Here is a 9,558-nt window from a genome sequence, read left to right as displayed (position 1 = left end):
GTTCTAGCTAACCAAGGCTACACAGTGAGACAACTACATATACTGTCTCAAAAAAAACTTAAAAAAAAAAAAAGTAATTTACATTCGCTAGATTTGCTCAAAGGTCAAGTTGGAAAAAAAATCTGTAACATTTTCAATTTTGTTTTAAAGTCAAGAACAACAAAAGTAAACAATTAAATGTAAGAAGTATGCTGGCAGTGTGGTGCACACACCTTTAATTCCAGCGCTTGAGAGACAGAGGCAGGTGGATTTCTGTGAGTTCCAGGTCAGCCGGGGTTACACAGTGAAACCCTGTCTCAGCCAAGGGGTGGGGAGTAATATGTAAAAGTATTTGAGAGGTTCAGCAGGAAAGACACAGGGTACACAACTGTATCCAGCCTTTTGACATTGTAACACGATGATATTTACAAAATCCATGCTTGAGAACTATGCCATGGACTTGCCAACCCCCCCCCCCCCCCAATGCCTCAAATGTCACAATAGTAGCTATCCTCAGCTACGTGTAACTCTTAAGTCTCTGGGCTTCCTAACAGTGGAGGACTCTGGGTTTACTTCAAGGTGCCTTGTGTTGTCATCTGGAATCCATGAGGATGGTTTGTCACCTGGAATCCTTCAGGACTGGACCCAGGAATCCCTGTAGATTCCCCAATCTGGAGATGGCTCCACTCCCTTACACATACAGCAGTGGTACATTTTGATGTTACCAACACATTCCCTACTGCCTCTAACATACTTGTAACACCTGGTTCACTGTGACACAGATGCTATGTAAGTGGTCATTGTATCGTATTGTTTGGACTTATGACCAGAATAAAGGTCTATATATGTTCTGTACAGACATGATTTTTCCCTATACTTTTGATCTGCAGTTATTTGGATGGGGACTGGGGAGCTACTGATATACAGGGTTAGATTATTCAGTATTACAAAGTGATACAACTTCTAGAAAAGGCAAGACTATCTTATGCAGTGTTAGCTGAAACTGTGATGTGGTGAATTCAACTCCAACTGGTTGGTAAGAGCTCTTAGAATCTTGACACAGCCACAGTGTTTGCATTTACACTGTGGAAATGGACAGTCAGGACAAGTGAGCTCCATCTTGAATACTGAGAGCCAGCTTCTCTAGCATATCCCTGAAGTCAGATGCCATTGAAGGGACACTAATGGAAAAATTGCATTTTCTGATAACTCTTAGGGACAGGATGTCCCTACCAACACTTAGACTTTAACCTCTAGGTAGCTCCAAGCCTAGTTTCTGGTTTCCTTCTTCTCTATGTTTCTCATCCTACCAAGACACTATCTCAAGTAAGCACTAATTTTTAGGAAATCCATATTAAACACCTGGTTTTTAATTCACCAGCCTGTTTCACCAGACTTGTGATAGGTATATCATGGCTTTTTCATATTTTTGAATTTTGTTGTTGTTGTTTTGTTGAAGCATAATTAACTAATCCCTTCATGGGAATAATAATGATCTTTTATATAAAACACTTGGAATTTGGCCAAAGAAAACCTGCGAACAGAAATCGTCATTGGAGGCAATGGGGCATAAATAAGCTCCATTGATGCAATGATCATTTCACAATGTATATGTAGTTACAAACATCATTCTGCATAATCTAAACATATCCTATTGTTTTTTACCTTGCTATACTGGGGATTGAACACAGAGCCTTATGCATGCTAGGCAAGCACTCTGCCAATGAGTTACATCCTCAGCCCCATACTTTTTGTTACTCATATGTAAAATTAAAAAAAAAATCCCTATGATGCATTGACTATTGCTTTTAAGAGTGGGAAAGATTGCTGGGCAGTGGTGGTGCATGTCTTTAATCCCAGTACTTAGAAGCAGATGGATCTCTGAGTTGATGACACTTCTTCTGTCCTACACACATGTGCACAGACACACACATACACGCACACATAGATTTAAAATAACAAAATAAATCTTTTAAGATGAAGACCATGTGTATTGAAATTTATTAAATTTAAGAGTGAGTGCATCTTTCTAAAATGACCTTGTTCAAGTTATTAGCAGATGCCCGATTTTCACATTAAGAAGAGATACTACACTTTTCAAATTGACTAATTCACACCACATAGACCTACCTTCCTAAGTTCTGAGGCTTTTAGGCAAGGAAGTGGGAATGTTAAGATAAATGATTCTTTTCGCTTGGCTCATGTAGCGAAGAGGCCATAGAGTGCAAGGCCCAAGTCCCGTGTACCTATATCTACTCCCTCTAACTAGAGACTTAAAGCCACTAGGATGCTGATGTCGGTTGGCGAGAGAGAGAGCATTTTTAAATGTTCAGAAATTTTACTCCTTGGATTAAAATCAACCATGTGGTGAGTATTTTCACCACAGAAATGGGTAAATGTGCAACTTGAAGCTGTTTTTCCCTGCACATCTGGTTTACGTACTGTAATATTTAATTACAGGCACGAAATTGTCTCGTGATCCTTTACTTTAGCTCCCGAATCCAGAATACTGAAAAACATAAATCACAATGGCTGAATGTGCCATTCTCAGGACAGAGAGCCAGTCTTGGATCCTGTCCACACTACTGAATAGCTATGACCCTGAGCCAATTAATTCACTCTCTGGGGTTGAACTTCCTGTGTGTCAACCAGGACTAGTAGCACTGTGCAGCTTGGATTTGAACCATGTTTTATGAAATGGCTGTCACTCACTTAACATAGGTTCTCACACTTCATGACTCGCAATGGCTAGTAGCCAAAATTATTTTCCTTCCTTTCTTCTCTTTTCTTCAATTGGCCGTCATATGTGATTGACATTATCAGTACCAACACAAGGGAAAGACCTTTTTAAGAGATATAGACAGGAAGACAACAAACAATAACACCACATGCAACCAACTTGGGATTCTAGAGAGTAGAAATTTGCCTTACAGCTCTTGACCCTTTCGGCCTGTGGAGATTTGAGGAACTGATGCTGTTGTAATAAATCCAAAAGATAATTACTGATGGACATAAGTTCAACATGGTTTTGGAGATTTGGGAAATCAGATCAATATTATAGATAGTCAGCCCTCTATACCCACAAGTTCTGAATCTGAAATTCAATGAAACTTGAATCAAAAATATTCAGAAAATAATTCATCCATATTGAACACATATAAATATTTCCCCTTGTCCTTTGTAAAAACAGTACTGTAGAACAATTATTCACGTGGCATTTATGCTTCCTTAGGTATTATACATAATGCAGAGATGATTTAAAGGATGCTGGAAGATACATGAAGAGAACAGAAGGCTGTGGAGCCAGTTTATGTTTGGAAAGTGTGACACTGTTGGAGTGCTCACAGAATGAGGCCCAGGTTCTGTCCCTATCCTTTCAGTTTCCCTACGCTGAGCATTACTGAAAGCAAGATTGCCACCAAAGCATGCGGGAAGAGAAGATACTAAAGGATAGTATGCAAATTCCCTTCCTTTCGCCCATCCTGGTCTAACCACTGAAGAGTAAACCATGTGAGTAATGTGGTACCCGACTCAAAGGCAGTTCCCAAAAAAGGAACAGAGAATTCTGTCTGTGTCATTATTACAGGCTGAGCATGATTGGGCAGTAATTTCCATAAACTGGAGAAGTAAAAGATGCTCAATTCTGCACACCCCACTTTCAGATGAAGTAGCACATCACCCTCCTCTTATTAGAAGCCATGTCATTCCACAATTCCCAAGCAGTCGACCTCCTCTTCCTGTGGGTTTCCCATTCTCTTCTCCCTGCTCTGCCTCCATTTGCAGTGTGTGGTTTCCTGGACCACCTACTTTAGGCTTAGACCTTACAGAGCTTACCAACTCCCCATCAAATAGCATCAGGTTTGATGGCAGAGATCTTGTTTGTTTGAGACAAGGTTTCTCTGTGTAACAGTCCTAGCTGTCCTGGAACTAGCTTTGTAGACCAGGCTGGCCTCGAACTCACAGAGATCTGTCTGCCTCTGCCTCTCAAGTGCTGGGACTAAAAGCGTGCACCACCACCTTCAGACAATAGATGCTCTTTAAATGTCTGGGCTGTGGCCCAAAAGACATCAACTTCACAGCCCCTGTAGAAGACAGTGTTCTAAATAAAATTCTAATAACAGCACTCCCAAAAGAAGAGAAACATTTACTTTCACTATCACTGTCTATAATGTACCAGGCACACATGATAATCTTAATCTTCTCCAATCTATTTTTTTTTTGGTTTGTTTTGAGACAGGGTTTCTCTGTGTGTCCCTGGCTGTCCTGGAACTCACTCTGTAGACCAGGCTAGACTTGAACTCAGAGACCCACCTGCCTCTGCCTCCCAAGTACTGGATTAAAGTCATGTCCCACCGCTGTCTGACTCTGCTCTGTATCTTATCGAGGCTTTTCTTAAACATACTTTTTTAGTGAATAACCACAGGAACACAGACAATGAGGACAATGAGACTCTGCAATTTCATCTTGGGAGTTCTTAAGTGAGATATTTAATACAATTCATTTCCTTGGTAATTCTGTGTATCATATTGCATCTGCATTGAAGAGCATTATTGAAAAGTGATCTGTAGCCTTTTAAGACTTCCAGAATGCATATGGTAGAAAAAAAAGGAGGAAGAGGTGGAGGAGAAGGTGGAAGGAAGATTGATGAGGAGCTGCAGAGGCCTGAGGGAGAGTGACAAAAGGAAATCACTTCCAAGAGGGAAGACTTACTTTGAGTCATGCCTTCCGGGCTTCTGACCCATGCTTGCTTTGCCCTGTTTCTTTCTCAGTCTGTGTTGAGGAGGAAGGTCCTGGTGGGGTGGTGGGATGGAGCAAAGCTGCTCACATCATGATGGCCAGAATACAGGAGAAAAGGACACAGATTGTGGCATCAAGGTGCTCTAAGGGTCCATCCCTAATGACCCAACATTATCAACTAGGCTCTACTTCCTTCCTGACGGTCCTATCACCCCCTAAGAGCACCACAGGCTGAAACCAGTCCTTCAACATTTAATCTTCCAAGAAATACTTAAGACCCAAAGTATAACAGCCAGTGAGAGTCACTTCCGCATTGGTCTATTTTTCCAAAATACAAATAAATAAATAAAACATTTCCCTGTTTTTTTTCCTGACTAATATCTAAAATTAACCAATATTTGTTTGGGCTTTGATTAACACTCTTTCACTTAGCTTTCTTTGATCTCTGTCTCTCTCTCTCTCTGTCTCTGTCTCTCTCTCTCTGTCTTTCTTTTTCTCTCTCAACATGTTTGGTCTCACTCTGTTCCCCAGGCTCTCTCAGAACTCCAGGCTGGCCTCAAACACACAAGGGAGCTTCCTATCTCAGCCATATGCTGGGATTACAACATGATCTAGCACTACCAGCCTTCTCTCTCTTTCTATTTTTTATGTGATTTTTAGGTCAGCATTTACAGTACAGAATCAGCATCCTTCAGTTTTTAGGAAGTCTGTAATTTCAGGATGGCCTGCAATGAAAGAAACTCATCACTGTGTAGTTTGAATGTAATTGCCCCTATAAGTTCATAAGGTATGGTACTGTTAGGAGGTGTGGCCTTTTTGAAGTAGGTGTGGCCTTGTTGCAGGAAGTATGTCACTGTGGGGGCAGGCTTTGAGGTCTCCTAAGCTCAGGCCACACCTAGTTCAGTTCATTTCCTGTTGCCTTCAGATCAGGGTGTAGGACTCTCAGCTCCTTCTCCAGCACCATGTCTGCTTGCACACTGCTATGTCTTGCGATGATGATAATGGACTAAACCTCTGAAACTGTAAGCTATCCAGTTAAATATTTTTCTGTATGAGAGCTGTCGCAGTCATGGTGTCTCTTTATGACAATAAAAACCCTAACTAAAGCAATCACATTCTCAAACTGGAAACATGGGTGTCTCTGACCTGTCCTCAGTAACACTCATCCTATCATGCACAGTAAGGGCAGACAGGCAGAACGAAGGCAGTGAGGTCATGGAGAGGGGTACGCCACAGTCCTGGGACCCCACTCTCAGAGAGCTCACAACACACGCAAGGAGACAGGATTGAACAAAAGGTCTCCATGACAGCACTGCTGGGAAAGAAGGGTGCCAGGAGCTGTGGAAGTGTGCCCATATGTGGTCAGACTGCCCCCACATTCAGGGCCATGTGAACAGACCACAAATGTTGATTTTTCCCAGTTAATTTCAGTCTTTATTGATTCATATAGAATTTGAATAATAAAGATAAAGATAGGCAAGTTTAAGGATTATTTTCATGTTTCTATACTTGTTTTAAATTATAACATACATAAATGTGTTTGAATTTATAACCACAAATTCATTCATTCATTCATTTATTCATTTATTTATTTATTTGTTTGTTTGTTTGTTTGTTTGTTTTTTGAGACAGGGTTTCTCCATGTAGTTTTGGTGCCTGTCCCAGATCTCACTCTGTAGACCAGGCTGGCCTCGAACTCACAGAGATCTGCCTGACTCTGCCTCCTGAGTGCTGTGATTAAAGGCTTTTGCCACCACCACCTGGCCTATAAACACAAATTTAAATGTGCAAAAAAAAGAAAGAGAGAGAGAGAGAGAGAGAGAGAGAGAGAGAGAGAGAGAGAGAGAGAAAGGAAGGAAGGAAGGAAGGAAGGAAGGAAGGAAGGAAGGAAGGAAGGAAGGAAGGAAGGAAGGAAGGAAGAAGGAAGGAAAAACCTACTAACAAATAAACAAAAACCTTTACATGGAGCTGGGTATGGTGGTCCATGCTATTTGGAAAGCAGAGGCAGGAGGATCAGTTCAAGGTCATTCTTAGCTTATGTTTGAGTTTGAGACCAGCCTGGGCTACATTAGATCCTGTCTTAAAGAAAGCAACAAACAAGCGAAGCTCCAGAGAGACTGAGCAGATAACTCAGTTTTAAAATGCTGTTGTGCCAGGCTTGCACAAGTAGGTTTGATCACTGGCACCCATGTAAAAGCCAGGCTTGGCAGTGGTGTGTACCTATAGTCTTTGGGCTTGGGAGGAATACACAGGAAGATCCCTGGGGTTTGCTGGCCAGCCGGGCTAGCTGAATCAGAGAGCTCCAGGATCAGTAAAAAACCCTGTCTTAAAAAATAAAGTTGAGCACAAGATCTGGTCCCACTGCCTGGATGCCTCCCAAACAGATCAAGCCAATCAACTGTCTCACCCATTCGGAGGGCCTGATCCAGTGGGGACCCCTCAGGCATTGGTTCATAGTTCATGTGTTTCCATTCCTTTGGCTATTTGTCCCTGTGCTTTATCCAACCTTGGTCTCAACAATTCTTGCTCATATAAACCCTCCTCATTCTCGTTAATTGGACTCCCAGAGATCCACCCAGGGCCTAGTCATGGATCTCTGCATCCAGATCCCTCAGTAGTTGGATGAGGTTTCTAGCACAACAATTAGGGTGTTTGGCCATCCCATCACCAGAGTAGGTCAGTTCGGGCTGTCTCTCGACCATTGCCGGCAGTCTGTTGTGTGGGTATCTTTGTGGATTTCTGTGGGCCTCTCTAGCACTTTGCTTCTTCCTGTTCTCATGTGGTCTTCATTTACCATGGTCTCCTATTCCTTGTTCTCCCTCTCTGTTGTTGATCCAGCTGGGATCTCCCGCTCCCCCAAGCTCTCTTTCCCTCGACCCTCGCCTTTCATTACCCCCACTCATGTCCAGGCTGTTCATGTAGATCTCATTCCATTTCTCTGTCATTGGGCGATCCCTGTGTCTTTCTTGGGGTCCTGTTTTCCAGGTAGCCTCCCTGGTGATGTGAGTAGCAGACAATTCATCCTTGTTTCATGTCTAGTATCCTGCTATGAGTGAGTACATACCAGGTTGACCTCAGTCTGTGGGGAAGGCTTTGCCCTGGAGGAGATGGGAATGGTGGGGGGGCGTTGGGGGGAAGGTGAGGGGGATGGGAGGGGGGAGAACAAGGGAATCCATGACCGATATGTAGAACTGAATTGTATTGCAAAATAAATTAAAATAAATTAAAAAAAAATAAAGTTGAGTTGATTGATGTCTAACTAGAGCCTTGATCTCTACTTAGTAGTGTTCATGGTACTGTCTGCATGCTGCTAGAGGAGGAAGGTAAACATCCGCCCAGCTACAAACCCTGTGATCTACACCAGTGACTTGCTTGCATGATGTACTAGTGCAATAGTGGTTCAAATGTTGTGGGAGTAACCAACCACTGTCTGATTAGGTTTAAGGCCCACTCCATGAGATGGAACCCATGCCCAAAACTGTTTGATTGGCCAAGAACCTGAGACTAGATAGGCCAGGGACCTAGGGGAAAACCAAATACTCTTGTTTTTCTAAAGGAACGTAGCAATAAAATGATTCCTAATGGCATTCCGCTATTCCCATAGATCATTGCCTCAGTCATCACCAGAGAAGCTTCCTCCTGCAGTAGATGGGAACTGATACAGAGACCCACAACTGAACACTGCAGAGTGACAGGTCTTGGAACATTCAGTCTGAAATGGGATGTTTCCATCAGATCTCTCTCCTCAGGGATCGGGGAACTCTTCAGAAAAGGAGGCAGAAAGATCGTAAGAGTCAGAGCAGAGGGAAGACACCAAGAAAACAAACAAGGTCTTCTAGACACAACAGGACTGACGTAGATATGAACTCACAGAGTCTGCAGCAGTAACCCCAAATGGGGTCCCAGCACTGAGAGGGAGAAGTGGACATGAGCTCCCATCTCTAACCAAGAAGCTATCTGTAACTGACCATCACTTGCAAAGGGAAAAATTGATTTTCTCCAAAGATTCTCACGGGGTATGCAAATCACACTTAGGGGCAGGAACCATACCCTACAATAGAAGGTCAACTCAAAACGAACTCAATAATGTTTCCAGAGACTTATTTTGTCTCCTCCTGCTTTCTTTGGGCAGTTTTAATCTTATTGGTCTTTGGCTTGTATATTATGGTTTCTGATTTTGTGTGGTGGTGGTCATGTGTGTGGTGTGCGCGTGCACAGGCATGCACGCATGCACGCATGTGTGCCTGGGTGTGTATGGCTTCCTGTGCTCTTTTGTCTTCTTTTCTTTTCTTTTTTTGGTCTGTTTTCTAAAGAGAGAGAGAGAAAGAAAGCATGGAGTTGGGGAAGTGAGGAGATGGGGAGGGTATGGAGATGAGGGAGGGGAAAACTGGGATCAAAATATACTGTATGAAAAATTATTCTCAAAACAAATTCAGAGGAAAAAACTAAACAAAAAACAAAAATAAGATAGAGACACTGGACATCTACCTCTGGCTTTCATACACACACACACACACACACACACACACACACACACACATACACATACACACACACACAATGCACTTATGCACTTACACATGCATACACACACAATGTGTACTTATGCACTTACACACGCGTGCGCGCACGCACACACACACACACACACACACACACACACACACTCATAATCACAAATATAAAACCTGAAAAACAACAATGACAAAACATCAACTTGGAGTATTCAGTAGAACTAATTATAGGCAAGGTTTGTAAAAATAGCAATGCCTGGGTCATTACGAGGTAGACAGGGCCTAAGAAAAAAATCACAAAGTAGGGTAGGAGGTCCCCAAGGAAGGC

Source organism: Peromyscus californicus, unplaced genomic scaffold, assembly GCF_007827085.1.
Source record: "Peromyscus californicus insignis strain IS unplaced genomic scaffold, ASM782708v3 Scaffold_8__1_contigs__length_139910024, whole genome shotgun sequence".
Lineage (NCBI taxonomy): Eukaryota > Metazoa > Chordata > Mammalia > Rodentia > Cricetidae > Peromyscus > Peromyscus californicus.
The sequence above is the reverse complement of the archived record's forward strand: the minus strand, read 5'-3'. Positions refer to the sequence as shown.